Source organism: Amblyomma maculatum, chromosome 1 (assembly GCF_055883805.1).
Source record: "Amblyomma maculatum isolate TAMU_Amacu chromosome 1, ASM5588380v1, whole genome shotgun sequence".
Classification (NCBI taxonomy): Eukaryota; Metazoa; Arthropoda; class Arachnida; order Ixodida; family Ixodidae; genus Amblyomma; species Amblyomma maculatum.
This window is the reverse complement of record NC_139344.1, coordinates 245,974,071-245,997,897: the sequence shown is the minus strand read 5'-3', so window position 1 is coordinate 245,997,897 and position 23,827 is coordinate 245,974,071. Positions and strand designations below refer to the sequence as shown.

At 48.0% G+C, this 23,827-nt stretch overlaps 1 long non-coding RNA gene across 1 annotated transcript in view; it reads left to right on the top strand.

The window, feature by feature from the left end:
• Positions 1-20,698, top strand: part of LOC146206150 (uncharacterized) — a 178,418-nt gene extending 157,720 nt beyond the window's left edge. Inside the window, exon 3 of the long non-coding RNA XR_014704369.1 lies at positions 20,598-20,698. This is a non-coding gene — a long non-coding RNA (uncharacterized LOC146206150). The remainder of the gene's footprint in view (positions 1-20,597) is intronic.
• Positions 20,699-23,827: the final 3,129 nt, after the last annotated feature.

Here is a 23,827-nt window from a genome sequence, read left to right as displayed (position 1 = left end):
GTTTAATAACAATGTCAGTTCGTTTGCCGAGTGAGCCTAATGCATTACGTTCTTTCCTTGTGAGGTTAGGTGGGCCAGATCTGCGTGTCCCAAAGGCCTGAAGAATATCCCCTTGTACTGCTTTTATATACATGTCAAGATATTTTTCCCTACCAGGTTTGGGCGTCCACGGTTCCTGAGGTCGGGGGAAGTGCGGATTACTCGAGTTTGGTTTATCGAAAAAGTATTCACGTAGTCTAAGATTTCGAGAAAAGTTATCCAGATCTTTGAATAATTGAAATTCATTATACTTTCTATTACTTGGACAGAATTTTAGGCCGCGTGACAAAAGGGACTTTTCATCGGAGGTGAGTTGAGAGTTTGAGAGGTTAATCATAATTTCTGGAAGGTGTGGTTCCTCGGGTGTTTGGTCTAATGTGGTTAGGTGTTCGGTTACGGTTTTGAGGTTCTCGTTGGATGGGTGTATGTGGCTCCCTGGTTGTATTTCTTTTGTAGGGTCTATGTTTGCATCAACAATTATGTTATTCCGGGAGAACTTTTTAAGTTTCTTTGTCCAAATTTGCTCAATTTTGCAAGACTGGAAGACCTCAAGCTCGGTTGCCTGTGATGTTGAAAGCAACATGTTGTGACGCGCCCGCCTCTCCTCGAAGTTTAATGATGCCAACGTTTGTTCGAAGTGCTCAATTGCTATTTTCAAAAGTTTAAAAGATGCCCCGAGTAGTTCTTTGGTCCATGCTAGTCGATGGGATTCCGAAAGGTTATTCATCGATGGGGTTAGAGATAGAGTAAGTCCTCTAGGTACAATTTCCGATTTCAGATATATTCGAAGGGATTTTACGTGGAGCTCGTGCCTGATTCTTTTGTCTATTATTTTTCTTAACTTTAAAAAATTTCGAGAGTGTATGCTTCAGCCTTTGGGCTGAGCCACAGCGTCGTCTGAGGTCATACCTTTGTTTTGGCGTGGTGGCTTCATCCCCGAAGCACTGCATGGTGACTGATGCTTGCTGGGATCCAAGTGCCGGCCCCATTGGTGCCGACATTGGAGCCATCCGTGGTCCCGGGGTTTTCGGCGTGGCAGCCGGCGACGTGTCGCCCTTCCCCATGGGCGTCGGCAGTAGGGACGGGCAGTTCGATGTAGAGCTTGGGTGCCGGAGTGTGGTGTCTCGTGCTGCAACACTTTGTTTCGGTGTAGCGGCGCTCTCTGGACGGTCGTTTTCATGGAAGGAGGCTGTTGGTGTCCCGTTGGGTCTCTTGGAGTGGGCGTGTTGACGTCATTTCCGATGTCCTGAATGGTGGATGAAGCTTGCTGGGATCCAAGTGTTGCAGCTGAGAGTGGATCCATCCGGGATCGGGGCCGCGTCGAAGTGGAGACCGGGGATGTACCGCCTTGCACAGCAGGCGTCGGTAGTAGGGACGGGCGGTTTGATGATGGGCAGGTGGGGTTATTCGGTGTGGGATTTCCTGTTGTTCTGGATGGTTTGGCGGCGGCTGGAGGCGCAGTGAAATGTGGTGATCTTGGAGTTGGCAGCAGAGCTTGGCGAAGGGGCGTTTTCGTGAGTGTAGTGTAGCCTGAACCACTTGGTGGTAGGTTATGCGTGGCACGGCGGCATTTCAACCCAGATGTCCGTCCTTGGTTGATCAGATGCTCTGCTTCCTCAATGGTTGGGAAATCCGGTGTTGCGGGTGGACCAGCGTCTTCACTGTTTTGGGATGGGACCTCAAAACAGCTGGCAGCTATTCGGGTGCTGTGTTCCATGGTGGGTTGGTGGGTCTTATCTGAGGTTGGCAGGTGGTCTTTCCATGGGGCCATGCAGTGCCGTTGAGCACTGAGGAGGAGGTTGAATATATTCCAGGCGAGCACCGAAACACCTCCAAAACTTGGGTGCACTCCATCAGCAGCCAGAACTTTGGTAGCGGGAAAGGCCTCCAAGGAATGGTGGAGGTGGAACACGTTTTCGCCTTGAGAACACAATTCAATGAGTCCGTTGTTGAACTGCATGGCGCGTTGATTAAATTGATTCACCGTCCGCCAATTCCCGGAACCTCGTCGGCGGTTAGGAGCCCGTGGTAGCACCAAAGTGGCATATACTGCCTCGATTTCAGGCCGTGTGGCGCGGATGAGTTTAAGTGCACCCGCGTAGCGGTTGAGGGCATCATCGATGCTTGTACGGGAGATGTCGTTGGTGCCCAAATGAAGAATGAGTCCACTTACACTTGGAGGCACGAAGTCCAGGAGGTTTGTTATGTCCTTGATTTCAGCACCGGGTTGTGAAATGAAGGCTGGAGAGCACCGGCTTGATGCATCGAAGTGGTTGTAGAGATGTTTCGTTTGGGAGTCGCCAATCAGAGCCCATGTTGGCGCGTGGAGAGGAAATTTCCAGAGGATGTTTCTTGAAGCGTTAGTGGCGGCCATTGAAGAAGGTAGGATGCGAGAACATTTAACGTACTTGGCCGCTTAAAAAATAATAGAGCGAAGGGTACGCTTCATTTAAAGAAACATTTTATTAGACTCGACGTTTCGATCGGAGACCGATCTTTCTCAAGAGTGAATCTTCTTGGATAGTGTTGCGGCTTTTTAAGCATTTGGACATAGACCACACCTGGGTAGGGAAACAAAACGTGGGAGACAGAGGAAAGAGACAGATACAGTAGGGAAGGATGATGTCCAGGTGTGCCATCGCAGGTGCATCGCAGGTGCTGGACAGGCCTGTCGAACTGCGCTGACACAGGTGCCTGGATGCATAGTCTCTGCTGCGAAAGAATGCGGGCTATTTTCACTCTTCCTGGCCACGACGGCCGAAGAGTGGGAGTAGGGGAAAAAATGAATAAATAAATAAAAAAAAATAAATAAAAAAAAAGAAAAAAAGGGGGGGGGATGGAGGTGGATAAGGAAAGGTGTTAGCTTAAAAAAAAAAAAAAAAAGTGTCGGAAGCAAGCGAAAGAAAACAGAAAGGGGGGAGGGCGGTAGGAGGTAAGTGGCTCTGACAAGACCAGAACACACCAACACTTTGGTATTCAAAAAAGGTGATGACCTCAGACGACTTGGCCAGGTGTGCACATTTCCTGTGTTCGTGACATCGGAAGAGAGGACAGGACCCCGTGGTTTTCGTTTAAGCCCTGTTGTAGAGTATTAAATTTAAAAATGAAATATGATTCTCGTTGTTCGCGCTCACGAGTGTTTTTGAAGCCACTCTGTAATATTGTGACTTTAAGATTATCGAACTCATGTCCCTCCTTGCGAAGGTGCTTCGAAAGGGGGAGGTTGGGAAGGGTTTGAGCGTGCGAGCGGTGGTTATTAAATCTCAATCGGAAGGAATTATCTGTTTGGCCAATGCACTGCATACCACAGTCACCACACTCGAGCATGTAAACAACATTGCTAGAATCGCAATTTAAATCTTCTCGTATAAAATGTTTGAAGTTTGAGTGGGTGCTTTTAGCTAGTGCTGTGGATTGCATGTGTTTACAGATTTGACATCGGCTTTTTCCGCATGACGTGCAACCCAAAGGTCTCGGTTTATTGACAGTTGAGTGGACAACGTGGTTTTGTAAATTCTTTGGTCTTCTGTATGTTACCTGAGGAGCAGTCGAGAATATTTTGGAAAGTCGTTGACTTTGTTCTATGATATTGAAATGTTTTTTAAGGATTTTGTTAATATTTGGGATATTGTCTGCGAAGGTTAGAATGAGATTACAGTGTTGTGGTGTTGGCTGTGATTCCGCAAGGGTGTGATGACGATTACTTATTTCAGCCTTTTTTATGGCATCTTCGATGATAGAGGGCGGGTAGTGTTGTTTCTCTAGTGTTGCTCGCATGCGATTAGCATTTTCTTGAAAATCTATGGATTTTGAGCAAATACGTTTGAATCTGATAGCTTGCGAGTATGGGATTGAAGTCTTGCAGTGGCGTGGATGGCAGCTTTTGAAGTGAAGGTATTGTTGTCTGTCTGTGGGTTTTTTGTAAACGCTAGTGATTAATGCGCCCCCTTCAACTCGAACCAGAACATCTAAGAAGTTGATTTTACTAGTTGAGTAGGTGTGTGTGAAAGAGATGCTAGGGTGTATGTTGTTGAATGAGGCGATAAACTTTACGAGTTCGTCCTCTGTTTCGGTCCAAATCATGAATATGTCATCCAGAAAGCGTTTGTAAAAAATTGGTTTGATTGCACATGAGGACAGAAAGTCGGACTCAATTTTGCTCATAAATATGTTTGTGTAATTTGGAGCCATTTTGGTGCCCATAGCTGTACCACTAGTTTGAAGATAGTATGAGTTGTTGAATTCAAAAGTGTTAAGTTTAAGGACCAGATTGGCTAGTGTCTCGATGGTACTTGGACTAGGAGAGTCTAAAATTTTATATTTCTCGTATGCTCCGATCATGGCCTGGATTCCGTCGTCATGTGGGATGTTAGTGTAAAGTGACACCACGTCAAGGGTGACTAGAAAAGCGCCATGAGGGAAGGTAATATTGGATAATTCTATCAGGAAATGATTGGTGTCGCGTATGTAAGATGGATGTTTCGGAGGTATGTGTTTGATTAGGGAATCGATATAATCTGAAATTGGCTCTGTGAGTGTGCCGATACCGGAAACAATAGGTCGCCCTGGATCATTCTCTTTGTGTATTTTCGGGAGCATATAGAAGCGCCCCGCTGAGGCATTTTTTGGCGTCAGTGCCTTACTTACACGTAGGGGTAATTCACCTTCATCGGTTAGTTTAGTCAGAGTTTTTCCTATGATGCTCCGGTGTTCAGCGGTGGGGTTCGATGAGAGTTTCTTATAGAATTTTGGGTTATTGAGTTGACGGTTGCCCTCCTGAATGTAATCGTCTTTGTCTAAAATGACTATACCTCCACCTTTGTCGGCGGGTTTAATAACAATGTCAGTTCGTTTGCCGAGTGAGCCTAATGCATTACGTTCTTTCCTTGTGAGGTTAGGTGGGCCAGATCTGCGTGTCCCAAAGGCCTGAAGAATATCCCCTTGTACTGCTTTTATATACATGTCAGGATATTTTTCCCTACCAGGTTTGGGCGTCCACGGTTCCTGAGGTCGGGGGAAGTGCGGATTACTCGAGTTTGGTTTATCGAAAAAGTATTCACGTAGTCTAAGATTTCGAGAAAAGTTATCCAGATCTTTGAATAATTGAAATTCATTATACTTTCTATTACTTGGACAGAATTTTAGGCCGCGTGACAAAAGGGACTTTTCATCGGAGGTGAGTTGAGAGTTTGAGAGGTTAATCATAATTTCTGGAAGGTGTGGTTCCTCGGGTGTTTGGTCTAATGTGGTTAGGTGTTCGGTTACGGTTTTGAGGTTCTCGTTGGATGGGTGTATGTAGCTTTGGGTTGCACGTCATGCGGAAAAAGCCGATGTCAAATCTGTAAACACATGCAATCCACAGCACTAGCTAAAAGCACCCACTCAAACTTCAAACATTTTATACGAGAAGATTTAAATTGCGATTCTAGCAATGTTGTTTACATGCTCGAGTGTGGTGACTGTGGTATGCAGTACATTGGCCAAACAGATAATTCCTTCCGATTGAGATTTAATAACCACCGCTCGCACGCTCAAACCCTTCCCAACCTCCCCCTTTCGAAGCACATTCGCAAGGAGGGACATGAGTTCGATAATCTTAAAGTCACAATATTACAGAGTGGCTTCAAAAACACTCGTGAGCGCGAACAACGAGAATCATATTTCATTTTTAAATTTAATACTCTACAACAGGGCTTAAACGAAAACCACGGGGTCCTGTCCTCTCTTCCGATGTCACGAACACAGGAAATGTGCACACCTGGCCAAGTCGTCTGAGGTCATCACCTTTTTTGAATACCAAAGTGTTGGTGTGTTCTGGTCTTGTCAGAGCCACTTACCTCCTACCGCCCTCCCCCCTTTCTGTTTTCTTTCGCTTGCTTCCGACACTTTTTTTTTCTTTTTTTTTTAAGCTAACACCTTTCCTTATCCACCTCCATCCCCCCCCCTTTTTTCTTTTTTTTTTATTTTTTTTTATTTATTTATTCATTTTTTTTCCCCTACTCCCACTCTTCGGCCGTCGTGGCCAGGAAGAGTGAAAATAGCCCGCATTCTTTCGCAGCAGAGACTATGCATCCAGGCACCTGTGTCAGCGCAGTTCGACAGGCCTGTCCAGCACCTGCGATGCACCTGCGATGGCACACCTGGACATCATCCTTCCCTACTGTATCTGTCTCTTTCCTCTGTCTCCCACGTTTTGTTTCCCTACCCAGGTGTGGTCTATGTCCAAATGCTTAAAAAGCCGCAACACTATCCAAGAAGATTCACTCTTGAGAAAGATCGGTCTCCGATCGAAACGTCGAGTCTAATAAAATGTTTCTTTAAATGAAGCGTACCCTTCGCTCTATTATTTTTTAAGCGGCCAAGTACGTTAAATATATATATATATATATATATATATATATATATATATATATATATATGCTGCTGCGCCTGACACTACTAAAGGAAGAGAAGATAGCAGACGTGAGATCCGTTTCTAAATCCTAGAGGGAAATTAACATCGCAAATCAATGCGTATACCGCTATATTATGCGCACTCAACCTCGTGTAGAAAGTCGTACAACTCCACTTCTCCGCTACCTAGACAAGAACCAGCTCCTGACCCAGCGCATATTCATCTTGTAAAGCAAACTGTAGACCCAAGATGTCCTGCAGCCCAGACATGAGGTGGTAGACTACGATCGTAGGCGATGCTCAGCGCCATTTTGGTGCCAGACTTAAAGCGGAAACACGAAAACATCAGGAGGTGCTGCGAAATGTTGGACAACTTCAACAGCAAGCACTCCGAGATGGATGCTATGGAGTTTATAAATGTTATAAATTTTCGTTAAATGACTCACGCCACTAACAGTATTTTCGCCGGTGCATGCCCTGGATGGCAATGCAAGTATTCACATAAATTCACGAATCGCCAAACTAGGGTTGTAAGAATTGTAACCCCCCCCCCCCCCTCCCCTCCGCATTTTAAATTTGTCCTGGAAGCAGATGAGGCCATCCGCATGACAGCAGAAAAGCCTTCTATATATGCACTCGAACATGAACATTTTCTTCAATTTACGCGCTTCAGTCTGTAGGAGGGACACCGTAATGAAGTACTTAGGAATTTTAGACCACCTGTAATTCCTTTACGTGCACTGATATCGCACAGCACATGGGCACCTTGCTTTTCGCCTCCATCGACAAGCGGCCTCTTCCCCCGGGATTCGATCGCGTATCATTGGCCACAGTAAAGTCGAGCGCTCTAACAACTGAATCACCGCAGCGGGGCGAAACGAAACGACAAAATGGCATCTTTTAATGTATACACCATAAGAAATCTCTTCCTTCCTTGTTACGCGAAACAAACCGCACTACTTCCGTCCCAATCCTCTGGCACACCCCATAGAGTAGAGACCTTAATCTCCACTATCATCTACTATGGTTTTTATGTGATCGTAACCAAATTTAGGGCAAAATGGGCGACGCTAATGCAACCACCGAACCTTCGGTAAAATGGTTAGTATAGGAGAAGTGCGCTGAGCGCGTTGCCGGCTCTGAAGCCCTTCCGCGATGTGCCGGATGGGGCGTTCCAGGGAAGCTGACGCCCGCCTACACGTCCGCTCACTGCATGTCGTATGCTCGCCGTGCCCCTAATCGGCCGGGCTTGGAGCGTACCTTCCTGTTCAGCTGCATATTTTATGCTCTTACAACGACTTCCAATTTCACACGGCATTTTTGGAGCGAAAGCTTCACTACGGGAGGTATAGTTCGAGCCTACAGCGTAGCGCCGGTTTTCATAGTGACTTTGACAGATACTGCGCCTTTCCTTTCTTATAAACCAGTTTACAATGGAAGGGAGACCTTCACTACCCTATTTATAGCAGGTCTTCGCCTGACAATATACTTTCCCTTCATAGGACCTTGACCTAATTGGTGTGGGTGTCCACGACTGTTCACCCAGGTGTATAATGCGCCTTCAATTCCCCAAAACCAGACATGGCAGTAATTGAATTACAGTAATGAAATTACTGTAATTTAATTACATTTTCCAGTAATTTGCAATGTAATGAATTACTTTTTCGGTTCGGTAATGTAGTAATGTAATGAATTACTTTCTGGTAGTAATTTTGCAGCAAAAGTAATTAATTCCTTTTCTGAATTACTTTTACTAAAGTAATTTTATTTAAGTACAATGAAGAATGTCGCGAAAGCAGGAACGATATGCGGCAAGCCAAAGCCAGCGTAACAGATCGGCAAAAGGAGACAGAATTGAGCAGAACAGTGCGTCTGAGACCTCGTTGTAGCAGGGTGGCGGCTATCCCATGGCAACAAGGCGCCAAGAGAATGCCGAAGGCACAGATGGAGCAAGAAGGCCGGAGTTGAAAACTAGTTGGGAGCGCGGCGCAATGGCATTCCCTGTTGCGTCTGCTAGGGCACAGTGGTGCTTGGTCGAGGCACGGGCCGAGAGAGGTTTGGGGTGTTGGGGGAGATAGGCGGAACTTGGAAGGGTCCATGTCGTGATCCACCGTGGCTTGAGAAGTACTGAGCATGAGCACAAGGTGCAGACGTCGATTCTTAGGACTGCGGAAGCAATAAATAACATTGCTTCTTCGGGCCTTCAAATAGCGGAGACAGCTCCGGGCAAGCAAGACGCTGGGTTCGCCGGTCACTTCACGATCGTTAGACCATGCTTCTGCTTTTGTTGTTGTTGTGATTTTTTTTTTTTTTGCCGTTGTCTTGTTTTAGTAATGGCGTGCTGTAGGAAAGAAGAAAGGAATAGCTCTCCGGGATGGAATTTGGCGGGAAAACGAAAGAATGTGCGTGCTTCGCGTCTCGAGAACAAGTTGCTGTTTTGTTTACTAGCTTTACTTGGTTTTTGCATAGGCGGGAACTATAAAGTAATTTAAAAGTAATTGAATTACTCAGTCGAAGTAATTGTAATGTAATTTCATTACTTTCTGGGAGCAGTAATGAGTAATGTAATTTAAATACATTTTTGCGCTTTTCAGCAAAGTAATTAGTAATGTAATTTAAATCCTTTTCAAAAGTAATTTTGCCATGTATGCCCAAAACCTAGCTTAAACGGAGAAGCAGCCCTGGGTTGTGCGATGTCACCTTGAACAACCTTGAAGGTCAGATACAGATACTCCTCCTTCGCTTTCTTATAAACCAATGTACAATATACAAGACAAAAATGTGAAAACATGATCTTGAGTTGGTTGGGTACATGTGTCCACAATTCCGTGGCGTCCACTTTAATTTATAAGGTTCCTTCCTATTCCTAAAACCTAATGTACGAGCCATGAGAGTTGCGGAGTTTATCACATTGAAAAACATTAAAGGTCAAAGACAGATACCTTTCCATTTTTTTTATGAACCAAAGCACAATACAAGAAAAAAATGTGAAAACGTGGTCTTGACCTAGTTAGGTATAGGTGTCGGCAATGGATGGATGGATGGATGGATGGATGGATGGATGGATGGATGGATGGATGGATGGATGGATGGATGGATGGATGGATGGATGGATGGATGGATGGATGGATGGATGGATGGATGGATGGATGGATGGAGGGAGGGAGGGAGGGAGGGAGGGAGGGAGGGAGGGAGGGAGGGAGGGAAGGAGGGACGGACGGACGGACGGACGGACGGACGGACGGACGGACGGACGGACGGACGGACGGACGGACGGACGGATGGATGGATGGAGGGATGGATGGATGGAAAAACTTTATTTTATCAACCCATGGCTGACGGCGACCTGGGTGGCCCACTCCACGGCCCTGGTCTGGACGACCGGGTCTGAGCTGGCCAACACGGCCTCCCACTGCTCGAGGGAAGGATCACGCATAATGTCCGCCGGTGGCGGTGATATGCTGCAGCTCCATAATATGTGGTCATAGGTTGCCAATTCCTGACACCATTTGCACTCCGGCTGAATGTCCGTCTCTAGGTGTCGGCAAAAGTATGAGGCTCCTTCCCTTCCCCAAAATCTAATCCAAATAAGAAATTATGAAAAAAAAACAAAAAAAAAACGGCGGTTTGAATACCACATGACAAACAGGTTTTTGCTGCAATACTCGCCGCTGTCGCTCTATCAGTAGGTTCAAGCCATGCTTAAACCACAAAAATTTTCATTCAATTACCATCTATCTGTGTCTTGCCGATTTAAGTTTATAATTCTATAAAGCTATCTTCTTTTTTCTTAAAAAAAAAGAATTACAATCCGCATTGTAAGCCGGATTTCGCCGTGGTGACTGGGAAACCTCCTTCGGCAGTTGCTCGATAAAGTGATTAGCCTTGCTGGCCTCAGCTTTACAGTACTTCGCAATCTCGGTACCCAGTTATTTTTTTTTCTATCATGCTAAGATAGCAGTCTTTCAAACTGCGCTTCGAATGTCGTCGGCTTCATCTTTATGACAAAACTGCACTAGACACCTAATTAGACCTGCTTCATTCTAATAAAAACCCGTCGATTAATTACTTAGCCTAATACTCAATTTTTAGCTCAATGGTTTGACAGTGTAAGCATGAGACAGCTGATTGAAGGATACGCATGATGCGTGATTCCTGAGTGACATCAGCAGTGCGCTCCAAGCCATGTACTGAGGCAGCGCGAAAGTTCAGCTTATCTCTTTCCTTTTTTCAGGAAGTTGTGATAACACAGCACGGGTGCGCCTTCTTGGTCCTCAGCGCTGTGCCTTAGTAGACAGCCAGATACCCGCATTTGTTGCCATGATTGACTCGAAAGCAAGGCACCGCCAGCATTTTGCTGCACAAAATTGATTTGGACAAAACAAGTTTGCTTGACAAGTTGGTGTTGCCCCGCCGGGGTGGTGCAGTGGTAAGACGCCCGACCACTGTGCCGGAGTTCCCGGGATCGAATCCCGGCCTCGGCGGCTGCGTTTCGATGGAGGCGAAACGAAGTGGCGTCCGTGTGCTGTGCGATGTCAGCGCACGTTAAAGATCCCCAGGTGGTCGAAATTACTCCGTAGCCCTCCACTACGGCCCCCCCTTTCTCTCTATCCACTTTCACTCCCACCTTCATCCCTTCCCTTACGGCGCGGTTCAGGTGTCCACAGAGCAAGTGTGACAGATACTGCGCCTTTCCCTTCCTATGAACCAACCAACCAACCAACCAAGTTGGTGACTGTCCTAAGCGCTGTGTTACGTTCAATCTGTCTTCTCCTGTTCTTCGCGCAGTAGTTACGCAAGCAGTTGACACAGCGCATGCAGACCGATCAAGCACACCGGATACTTGGATCGCGCGGCCGTACTGCGCACGAAGTGTTACAATGGTTTGGCAAATTAGCATGACGTTAACTCGTGGCTGAATGCTCTTTCCTCGAGCTTCCGACACTCTGCGCCTCAAAGTCATGGCAGAAGGAATAGCTTCGCGGTTTTTGCAGTGCAGGGACTCTGGAACGGCTTTTGAGCGGAGGACAGGTGTGTGTGTGTGTGCGTGCGGGGGGGAATGTTACGGTGTTTATTCAGTTGTGTTACGATATGACTTCTGGTCACATTTGCCTTCATAGCGGTACTGCAAGCGCCGCTGGAAAAATTGCGCCAACAGCGCTGCGTACCTCTTTATCAGTGGCGTTGGATTAAATTGTAGCTCGAAATTAAACAATGGATTTTATTATTGCGATCAGAGTTGACGAACGGCTCAGAAACATTCAAAGGAATTAGTTTGCAGTTCTCATCGCCCATGAAGATCGTCTCATATCCTGGTAAAAATTCGATGCACATGCCGTCTTCTAGACATCTTCAGAAAACTCCTATAAAAACAGTTAGGTGCGGAAAGCCCTTACTGATATCTATGCTGGCAGTTTGTAATTAGCATGTAAAACGTGTGCAGGGCGATTTCTCGGAGCCTTTTTTTGTTTTGTCCTATGATTCTGTTTGTGTCGTGCAGCAAATGGGGGACACAGTTTTCCCCACGTTAACCGTCCTCTCTGCACTGCATAATAAACCTGCTACACGCTGCCCAGTTGAAGTTCATGACAATTGTTCCTGCTCTACGTACATGAAACGAAGGAATATCAATTATTTTGTTCTATAGAATAACTTATCAAATAAAGAAGCAGCAAGCGCAGAATAAGAGCTGGAAATGAAGGGTGCTGTCAATGGATAATTAACTGACTAAACGAAATGCTCAGGTGAGATTTAGATCGATATTGAAAGAAATTGTCCAGTACAGTAAGCCGGTAGCGTCTCGCGTAAGTGGCGTATAAGCAGCAGGGAAGTTTTGCGTGTGCCTAGATGATGCTGATGATGATAATTTAATCACTCGTATGGCTCATACTCGCGGTAAGGGATGGGCCAGGGTGCATTGCGGATACAAAACACTGCAGCTTTATTCGCATTCTTTCCACTGGGTCTCACTGTGCAAGGCAACTTTTTTTTCTCTAGTCCGGAGATGAAAAGAACTTTTTACCTAATTTTGTTTCGGGGGACTGTCAGAACTTGGCGTTTTTATTCAGCATTACTTTGTTTCAGGATGTGGAAAGCGCTTGGTTAAACATGGTGATCCGAGAATTTGACTGTTTCGGTAATCTGCCATTTGCAGATGCCATAGCACAAGGGCTAGAGGAAGACGAAGTGCAGGAGGAAGGCAGCGACTCCCGCGTGCTACCACCACGCGCAGCAGAACCCTGCCCGGCATCACCTGGAACGCTCGACCGGGCGTTTACCGGACCGCCCCTCTTCCCCGGCGTCTTGCGTCGGCTGGCCAAGAGGTTTGCCAATCCCCGGTATGCATCAACGAGGGAGCGGCGCGGCATGACTGAGGAGCCTGGAGCTCGCCGTAAAGACCTCCAGTGGCCACGGCTGTCATCCGTTGGGAAGCCCCTCTGAGACGTTCTCGAGTGAGCTTTCCGGGCATTGCTGAGCAGGCATCGAGACCTGACTGGCCTAGGCTTCGACCAGACAGACCGTTTGGAGCCTACTTCATCGGTCGAGGCTCACCTGGCGACACCATGGACAGCGACGCCCGCGTAAGTTCACAGAATGCCGAGAAGCGGAGTCGGAGCCCGACGGCAAGAGACACCAGGGAGCCCAAGCAAAGGCGAGCACGCAATGCGGCCAAGACAGCCCCCGTCGGGATCGACTCGCCGGCTGATGCAGGAAAGACATCCGTTGACATGCCTACACTCGGTCGACCGAAGAACACTACCAAGGAAGCACCTGCTGAGCCTAAACGCAAGTCACCACTGAAGATGGTAGGCCGTGTTGCCAAGGGCCGGTTGAGAAAAAAGGCAGCGGACTCACCAGACAAGCCAGAGCCGTCGCCCCCTGAAGGGAAGGCCAACGCTGTGCGTCGAAAGGCGCATTCTCCAAGCACCTCTTCAGGTCCCTCTTCGGCTACAACCGTCAAGAGTGGCCGGCGAAGTGGGAGGCGCCGTCGACCACGCAGCATGTCCCGGTCACCTGCTAGAGCCCGAAAGCAATTGGCGAGAAGCCGCAGAAGTTCGCGTAGCAGCGGTGGCAGCAGGAGGCGTTCCCGTTCTCATCGCCGATCTGGATCCAGTTCCTCCCGTGGCCCTCGAGCAGGAAAGCGGGCTGGGACGAGGCGCCGCAGGTCCCATTCTAGATCGTCAAGGCGCTCCGGCGGACGCAAGCGCGGAGCAAAGCGCCGTCACCATTCCACCAGTCTGTCCTCCCAAAGCAGTGCCCCGAAGAAGGGGAGGAAGACACGGGGACGTTCCAAGTCTCATGCCAGCAGCCGAGGAAAGCGTAAAGCTTCAAAGAAGTAACTAACCAAAGGCTAATTGCAAAATTGAGGCAGAGCGATTCTAGCTTATTGGCAGTAACCTGGTTGAGGAAGCCAGTCTACAAAATTTAAACAACTATTCGGCACGTCGGATATTCGGCCAAAAGAGTAAAATTGTTTTTGAAAGCAGTGATATATATGCAATTAAAATATATTCACCTGCTTTCACTTGTTTGTTTTCTTGCGTGAGTATATTATACATTACGGTCATTTCATTGACCACGCGGCGGTGGGAATGCCAAATTAAATTATTTATTTGTGCTTAGTGCAATTTCTCCGCGGCAACATTGATCGATAAAGTGTAATTAAAACTGACGGTCCACGGTGGTATCTAGATTCTATTGTCAGGAGGTGATTCTATTGCCAGATTGTCAGGAGCCGGATTTTGTGTATGCCCTTCGCGGCCACACTTCGCATGGCAGAGCTATTCTAGACAAAGACAAATATTTCGTGTTATGAAAATTTGAGGCATATTTTTTTTCTTATTGCAAGACCTAATGTTTTTTGTTGTTTTTTTCATCGATTAATCTTTCCTACGCGGAGCTTTTCGTCTCCTCTTTCTTATAAATCTAGTCCGTTTGGAGTCCAAGTGACATTTTTTCTTAGCATTTCTTTAATGAAATATCTGCTCACGTGCAACAGAAAGTACCGTGCACATAGTTTTATTAAGAGATATATTTGAATGGAAAGGAGGTATAATATCGAGGGAAAATATGAAAGGTAAATGATCAACGCATAAAAAAACTTTTAGAATTTTTAGAATTTTAGAATTAGAATTTTAGTTCTAAAAACTCGGTTTTCGTGTAATGGCTTCACGCTGTAGGAATGAAAAGACCACGCACCCACCTGACACATCGGCAATATATGGAGGGAACCGTAGAAATCGAACTTAACCTACTTCACCTTAACCAAATTCAGGGCAAAATGGGCGACGCTAATGCTGCTATCGAGATGAACCTTCGGTAGAGTGGCTAGAATAAAGAAAGTGCGGGGATCGCGCTGCCTAAAGCCACTCAATAGCGCTGCCGGCTCTGAAGCCCTTCCGCGATGCGCCGAAGTGGGCGTTCCAGGGAGCTGACGTTCGCTTACACGTCCGCTCGCTGCATGTCGTCTGCTCGCCTTGCGCCTTATCGGCTGCGCGTAAGAAGAGCCTTCTAGTTCCCCTGCATACTTTCTTGTCTTACTGCGATTTACTACAAAGAACGCGCACAGACAACAACGTAGCAGCGCCAGTGATACCTTACCTACATAGGGTGTCCACAACCTGAAAAGGGTTGGAAACAAGTACGGCGTGCCGCTGGTCTTCTCAGCGCCAAGTAAATTGGCCAAGATTTGCCCCATGATTACCAGTGGCGGCCCTGAGAAGTCCGGCTGCGGCGTTAAACACTCCAAGCCGTACGTGCAATGTGCCGCGGGCGTGGTCTATCAAATCCCCCTAAAATATGGCAAAGTATATGTCGGGCGAAATGGCCGCTGTGTAAATAAACGCACCAGGGAACACGACCGTTCACTAGGTAATGCGTCGAACTCCTGCGAGAATCTACCCGCCCATTGCCGCTCTTACAAAGATGACAACGGTAAGCACTGTCAGCCACGATTTGAGGACATCAAAATTCTGCGCAGAAGTAAGGATAGATTAGCACGCGAATTGTCAGAAGGAGGAGGAGGAGGAGGAGAAAAGGAGGACGGAAGGCAGGGATGTTAACCAGAAGTAATTCCGATTGACTACCCTGCACTGGGGAAGGGGAATGGGGAGATTAAAGGGGGAGGGTAGAAGAGGAGAGGAGGTGAGAAAGTCACAGTCTGTCAATCAGGCAAGTCATTCTCAAAAAGCGAAGTGCCTTGTAGGCTTTGAGCGCGGATGACTTTTGTGGCCATGGTCCCAAGATCTTCCCTTCCGTTAAGGGGTGAGCGTCCAGACGATCCAATGCAGTACGCAGCGTATGTCTTTCAGTTGCAAAAACAGGGCACTCACAAAGGAGGTGCTCAATCGTTTCGTCAACGCCACATCGTTCACAAGCAAGGCTGTCAGCCATCCCGATCAGGAAGGCGTATTTGTTTGCGAAAGTAACGCCAAGCCATAGGCGGCACAGTAACGTTGTTTCACGACGTGTTGTGTGCTGGAGAATACGCAAGCGCAGTCCGGGGTCCAATGCCTTGAGGCGACGGTTGGAGAACTCTCCGGTGTTCCACGCTGAATGTGTTAGCTCCACAGCCAAACAGCGAAGCCGGCTCGCTGCGTCGGCTCTCATTAACGGAATGTGGACTGTAAGTCCGTCGTTGTGGGCAGAATGGGCAGCGTCGTCCGCCTGGTTATTTCCTGCAATGCCACAGTGTTCTGGCAACCACTGATAGACGGCGTTGTGACCTTTGGATATTGCGGTGCGGTGCAGCGTGTGGATCTCTGCAATGAGTTGTTCATTTGAACCGTGGCGTAGTGCCGCTTACATCCCTTGAAGCGCTGCTTTGGAGTCAGTGAAAACTGACCATTCTTGGGGTAGTTCCTGGCTGATGTATTTGACTGCAGCCCGTAGGGCACCTAGTTCCGCACCAGTCGAAGAGGTGAGATGTGTAGTCTTTAGCTTTATCAAGACGGACCTTGCCGGTGCTACCACTGACCCCGCGGAGCTGGCTGACGTAACTAAGCCATCCGTGCACGTATGTATTCGGCGATTGCGCTTAGAATGAAGGAGCTCCAGCGTAATTTGTTGCAAGGCAGGCATTGGTACCCCAGCTTTTTTCTTTATGCCAGGAATTGAAAGATGAATCTGAGGTTCATGTAGGCTCCATATAGGTGCGCACGGTCTTGAAGCAGGGGTGAACTGCAACGGAAGATTAGTGTGGTGAGCTTCAATTGTTTTGGAAAAGGCAGTACATTGTCTAGTTGCTGGGAGATTTGCCAGATGGTGATTGCAAACTCGTGCGAGGTGTCTAATGTGTGTTCTCAGGGTCTCGACAGCAACATAGGCAGTGACAGGATGTTCCCCGGCTAGAAGAACTGTTGCTGCCGTTGAGGTGCATTTAGGCAAACCGAGGCAGATGCGGAGAGCTTGCGCTTGCACACTTTGGAGAGTCCGAATGTTCGTCGTCTTGATGTTGTTGAATGTCGGAAGGCTGTACCTTTTTTCTTCGATACCCGTGTGGAAGCCTTCAATGCAAGCACCTTCCATAATTTCCTTGAAAACGTTCCAGTCAATGTAGCGCATACGTGGTGCTGAGGAAGATGTGACATTGCCGGTAGTAAGGTAGGCCGGTAGTAAAGTAGGTTTTCAATATCTGAAAACTAGCGGACGCGTCTTGTAAGGCATTCCGAAACGAAAGTCGTCCAGGCAGCTGCTATAATTCACTCCTCTAATGTACGTCGGGATTCCGTCATTAAAGCATTGAAGGTTATGCTCCGAGGCAAAAGAGACGAGCTTTCTGCCCCAGAGGTTCATCCTAACACCTCCCCACAAAGGGTGGTGGACATTGAAATCTCCTGTGATAATCCATGGACCACTTGTGACTCCCATCAGGTCACTCAGTCTTTCGGTGTCAAAGCGGCTTGATGGCGCCAGGTACACAGCCACAAGTGTAAACGTCAAGGCGCGGCCCTTCACGGTCATGCAGACATGCTGGTTATCATGTTCGGAGGAAGCGGATGAAGCACGTATGTTAGTTCACGTCGAATGTATACGATAAATTTGCTAGTTCTGTTGCACGCATGCCAAGAAAATTACTCGTAACTAGATATTCGCAAAATTCTCGATATGTTCTGTTCACAAATAACGAGAATGGGGAAATGGCTTTCATAGACATATCGGCGAATATCTGAAATCCGAGAATGAAGTCCATGTGAATTCCACTGAAAAATAAAAGCTTGCTTGACTTTTTTGTGAAGAGGTAAGTCCGGGGGAACCATGGTCCCTAATTTTTTAAGGCCCGTTGTGCCCGGCCAAAGCCGCCCAGAAATTCAGCCGGACGCCAAACTTCTCCGGCGAACGCCTCCTCCACAAAATCCGGATACTTCTCTGCAAATCACCGGTGCACTGGATGCGAGCCGTGCCAAGGGGAGAGAAGCGACGTGTTTGAACATGAGCTGAGCATCCAGACAGCTCGGCGCCGTGGCCCTGGCGGTGGACCCCATTCTCGCCCCCGGCATATTTGAAGCAAGAGCGCAGCAAGCTCTCCCATTGGCCCTGCGAAAGTGCTGCAGTCGGATTGGACCATTTGAGCGTAAACGGTTTCTCGGTTTGCGGAGACTCAAGTGCTTACGTTCGAGACTCCGAGTGTGAGTTCGTCACTAGCGTCCATCGGGAGCAGTTCGCCCCCAGAGAGAGCGGACGTGGCGGAATCTCCCCGGCCATCGCTGCGCGAGGACAGTCGCGTATGGCTATGTTAGGTTTCGGCCCCAGAGCCGAACTCGTTGTGTAAATGCCTGTAAATAGTGTATAAAGCTTTTTCGTCATCTCACCAGCGCCGACTCGGATTCATCGCTACCGCCCAGGGAGCTGACAGCCCTCGTTCACGAAACGGGTGACGAGCGCTGCGTTACCAACTCCTTGGCACAACCCTGTTGACTGTGGGCTACTGTGGGATAACCTCACCGGCACAACAGGCCGCAAGAACTGGATGTAGTGCGTCCAGTACTTGCAGAGCGTTGTTTGCAGCTGGCGTGTTCAGGCTCGTCAGCAAACTGCACATGGCATTCATCAGGGACGTGAGCATAACGATCACTTGCAGATCTTGGCTGCTGTCAGAGTCCTGTCGTTGCACTGGCTCAATTAGAGGTGTTGGACGTTTGGATGGCAGCAACGTTTCTGGCCTAGTGCGCATAGAAGGTTTCAGTAGTGATGGCCAAGAGGTTTGACAGGCTCCAGGTCTAGCATCACTAGAAGGTGGGATTTCTGCGTTTACTGTAGGTGGTGCGGAGTTGGACAAGCCATAGTAGCACTTGGCTTGTCATATAGTAGAACCAAGAGAGTTCTTCTTAAGTTGTGGACAACCCAGGGGGCTATGGGACAAAAAATGGTAGGGGTAACATTAAGAGATAGGAAGCGTGCAGAGTGGGTCAGAGAAATAACTCAGGTTACCGACATTCTAGTGGAAATTAAGAAGAAATGGGCATGGGCAGGACATGTAGTGTGAAGAGAGGATAACCGATGGTCGCTTAGGGTAACAAACTGGATTCCAAGGGAAGGAAAGCGTAGCAGGGGGCGGCAGAAAGTTAGGTGGGCGGATGAGGTTAAGAAGTTCGCAGGGGTCAAGTGGATGCAGCTAGCACAGAACCGGGTTAAGTGGAGAAATATGGGAGAGGCCTTCGCCCTGCAGTGGGTATAGTCAGGCTGATGATGATGATAGTAGCACTTGGAGCCTTCTGTTCAACGGCATGGTTGCCTTCTTTGTCGATTGTTTTCGGTGCGAGCGACGCCGTCGCACCTTTGCAGTAGCTTCCCTGTGCGCGGAATGATCTCGCACCATTTGCCTCAGTACTGCCCTCTCAGTCTTTAGCCGAGGGCAGTCTCGCGAGGATGAGTCATGGGGGCCCCTGCAGTTGGCACACTTCAAGGCGTTCGCTCGGCAGACATCAGCGCTGTGTGCCTCTGAACATCTGGGGCACACGATGGGGTTGCTGCAATCAGCGCTTACGTGGCCTATATTCATGCATTTCCTGCATTGTAATGGTTTAGGCATGAATGGTCGAACTGAATGTCGAAAGTTCCCGAAATTGACATGCGCTGGTATGCAGTCACCCTTGAACATAAGTTTGATGCATGTTGACTTTCCAAGGCGCTGCACTTGGACTATGGTAATGCTATCAGTCATCGGCTTGATCAGCTGATGTAAGTCAGCGTCACTGATGCCAATGTCAACGTTGTAAATGACGCCAGCCGTGGTTCCGCTGGCTTGGAAACTAAGAGGACGAACGCTGATAGTGCCGAGTTTGGTTACTGCGGCTAATTTGTCGAGTGCGCTTCGCTCAGCGACATCAATGGCAAGGATATTTTAGTAAGGATTTATCCTCACGCCTCTGATGGCCTCCGGTACGAGGCTCTCCAGATACATGGAGGTAGCTTGCCTCTTTAGATGTATGTTCTCCGTCTCATTTTGCGGTACAAATAAGGCCGTATGTGCCGGTACATTTTTTGCCGTGATGACCGTAGCTGTGCTCGATGAGGACGACTTGGCGGCTTGTTGGCGCCGTCGGCGTTTTGCTTTTTTAGTGACAACCGGTACGAACCCGTCGTCGTCGGTCGAGGAGCCGTCACTGAGCGCCGAGGACGCATCAATGTCCTGGCTACCTGAGTCACTTGGATGGTATACACTCTCTTCCTCTGGGCGACTGCTGCCGACCAACTGGTTGCTAAAAGAGGCCCAGTGGTCTCCTCGTCCATTGCCGTAGCGAAAGGAAGCGGCACCTCCCTATATATTGCTCAAATTCCGAAAAAAAAAAAAGTGCAGAGATATAAGTAGCGTTCCGACACAGAACAACTACTTCCTCCTTCCTGAATTCTCAGGAGCGTTTTTTTTTATCAAGGAAAGGGGTGACATGTGCATCAGCACCACATCACTCTCCCTACGAGACACTGATTATAGATTATTAAATAGACGATAAAATGTATCTACCCTTCTTAATCTGGCAAGTAATTTCCTATACGCATGCGCTCTCTTTCACTGATTGGTGTACAAATGTGGGATGAATCTGTTTCAATAAAATTAGTTGGAGTCAGCGCCCGTCCTCTGTTTTCTTCCAGTGTCCGTGTCTTTTTGTAGGGCTGAATATCTTTTTACGAAAAAAAAAGTTCAGTATATCTCTTTTTTTTTGCAGGAAGTTCTGACAACACTGCATGGGAGTGCCTTCTCGGTCGTCGGCGCTGTACCTTAGTAGACAACCAGATCACTTGCTGCCATGATTGACTCGTAAGCAAGGCGCCACCAGCATTTTGCTGCACAAAGTTGATTTGGACAAAACAAGTTTGTTGGACAAGTTGGTGACGGTCTTCAGCGCTGTGTCGCGTCCATACCAAGGTACATCTACCTTGTCCATACTCTCTTCTCTCATACGAGTTGTAGTCATACAAGCAGTTGACAGAACGCCGACCGATCAAGCAGATTGGATACTTGGATCGAGCGGCCCTACAGCGTACGACGTGTACGTGTTACCATGGCTTGAGAAACTAGCACGACGTTAACCCCTCGTGGCTGGATGCTCTTTCCTCGAGCTGTGCGACTCGCGCCTCAAAGCTGGGGCAAAAGGAATAGCTTCGCGGTTTTTATGCGGACGTGCCGTATGACTTTCGCGGGAGTGCAGGGACTCCAGAACTGTTTTTGAGTGGAGGACAGGCCTTAAGAGTTTGTTCTTATTTTGTTTAGGCACTGAATAAATTATGTTCTTCTATACTTTTGTACTCCTCAAAGGTGCATTTTATAACACACATAAAGCCTAAATTGATCTGGTTATAATTTTATAACGATGTTCCCACAGGGAGGGATCGATTAAAAAAAAACAAAAAAACTTGCGCATAATCTACTTCAGTTCGTGTATCAATATGCTCATGAAAGGAGGTCTAGGTTTCACAGGCACAAAGAGAGAGAGAGAGAGTAAAATTTCGTTGACCCGATTTTGTTTAATTTGTTTTTCTGCATAACACGTACAGTTCAATGCATTGCCCTATAGGGGCAATACATTTTCGCACGGCTGATACAATCGTGTTTTCAATTGGGTCCGGATAATACGATCGCAAAAACGTAATGAAAACTCGTGTTGCTTTGAATTTTTCCCTCGTAGAAGCAGCGAAACACCTGTAGCAAGGTGCGGTAGCAGGACAGTAGTCTCAGTGACGGTAACGCTCGGGCCTATATTTCAGTACTAATTGATTCTGTAATAAAGCATCCTTTCCGCTTTTGTCATTGGGAGTTTGATCCATTTCTTTTTTGTTTTGTTTTTGTTTGTTTTGTTTTTTTGTTGTTTTTTTTTTAATTTCGTAGCCTGCCTCAGTTTCGTACACTGGCTGCCTGTAACGCTGGCAATGGCAGCCTGCCAAATCGTTGCGCGGAATAACATCTCCACAAGTTTATCTTTGGGCAAGATCTCGGGGAATCACGCTTTGTCGTGGGTGCGGAGCTAAGCGACGAAACTGCGATTCGTTTCTACCAGTTTCAGAAAACTTATACGATGAAAACATTTCAGCACAAAAGGAAATTTTTGTAAAAGCGATAAAAACAAAAACAGTAATTTAGATATCGGCCAGCCACTGGAACGGAACCGTGGAGCCACGGCCGCAGGTGGTTTCGTTTGCTGCATTTTCTTACTATTTAATTTTTAGATACTGCATGATGGTGATAATGACAAGCTCTTTACTTACTTCCAAAAACAGGGGAACCAGCCGAAAGACTGATTGCACTGCTTAGAGGAGGCCAGCAGGGATCCCTTGGGACTCTGCGGCCTCCAATGCGAGCAAAATGAGCTAGCGCTTTTGTGCGAGCTCGGTGGTACGCAGGAGGGACTCCCACGCATCCACTGTAGCTGAATTGTCCGCGTTGTGTTGAGTACATGTCCACATCATGTGAATGAATGTGGCCGGTTGTGAGCAATGTTTGTGCGGAGGTGCAATAAGATTTGGGAAATATTTGCTACATAGCCATGGATTTGGAAAGGTTCCTGTTTGTATTTTGCGCCAATGGACGGCCTCGCGCCGGGATAGTTCCCGGTGCGCAGGGGGGGTATACACCGTTCAAGCCGATAATGCTGGAGGATGTCCTTGTATGTAACAAGGCGTGAATGGCTGCCTTGGGGAGTGTCAGAGCAAGCGGCAGGCGCTCCGCCCGGTAGTTGAGTTCTCGGGCTATAGCATACGCCTGTACGTTCCCGCTGAGCGCCTCTTGGGCTGAGGCCCATATGAGAAGACGAGGTGTAGACGGTACGGGGAGAGATCGGAGGGTAGTGTCTGCCTGTCTGGATATACGACCTGCATCGAAGTTACGAATTGCTTGTTGAGAATCGCTAACTACTTTGGTGAAGGGGTCGGCAGAGCTAACGCGATGGCAACCTCTTCCGCGGTGGTATCAGTGTTGAGGACGCTGCAGGAATTATGCCAGTTTCTGTGCGCGGCCAATGCAACCTCAACCATAGCGGGGCGAAGGGGGTGGTGGGAGGCATCTGCGTACATAACATCGGGTCGACCGGCACAGCGTTTCTGGAGTTAGCAGGCTCGATCGGCTCTGCGCTCTGTATGATACTCTGGATGCATACGTTTGGGAAGCGGAGGTATACAAAGACTGAGTCTCTTCTCAGGCGTGAGGTCCATATACGTAGAAGGTGCCCTCAGAGGGGAGCCTGATTCCTACCTGGCGCAGCACTGCGCGGCCGCATGTGTCAGCGAGAGGAACTCATATTGGGAAGTTAACGTCGCTTCAATCAGCTCGTCGACTGTGTTGGGGATCCCGAGGGTCATCAGTTTGGTGGTGGAAGTAGACATGGGTAGACCCAATGCTGTCTTATTGTATGCCTTGCGTAGTGATGCCTCCAGTCGCTCCCGATCTGTTCGCGTGAGGCGAAGGTAAGGGGCGACGTAGGCAATTAGCGTATAAACGAAGGATTTCACGAGGCTCAAAAGGTTAGATTCGCGCATGCCCTTATGCTTGCTGGCGACTCTCTTGAGCAGGCGGCTGATCTGGATTACAGATTGATCTATTCGCTGAAGAGTAGGGGCGTTACCTCCGTTATCTTGTAGATTAAGGCCTAGGATGCGGATTCGGTCGGTACGGGGTATGGGGGGGGGGGGGGGCCTCTACTTGCAGATTGAAGGATGCCAGAGGTGATAATGAGCGTCCACCCGAGGTCGGGACAATAATGTATTCAAACTTGGTGACCGAGCAGGATAAGCCGACTGTGGCCAGGTAGGTACCAACACGATCGATATGGCTGTCTGCAGAGTCTCCTTGATCTGGCCGTCCCTGCCATGTGTAGTCCACAGAGTGATATCGGCGTAGAGACTGTGGTGCAAGTGGGGAATGTCTGCCAAAAGCTTGGGTAGGCCAAGCAGCGCAATAATGAAC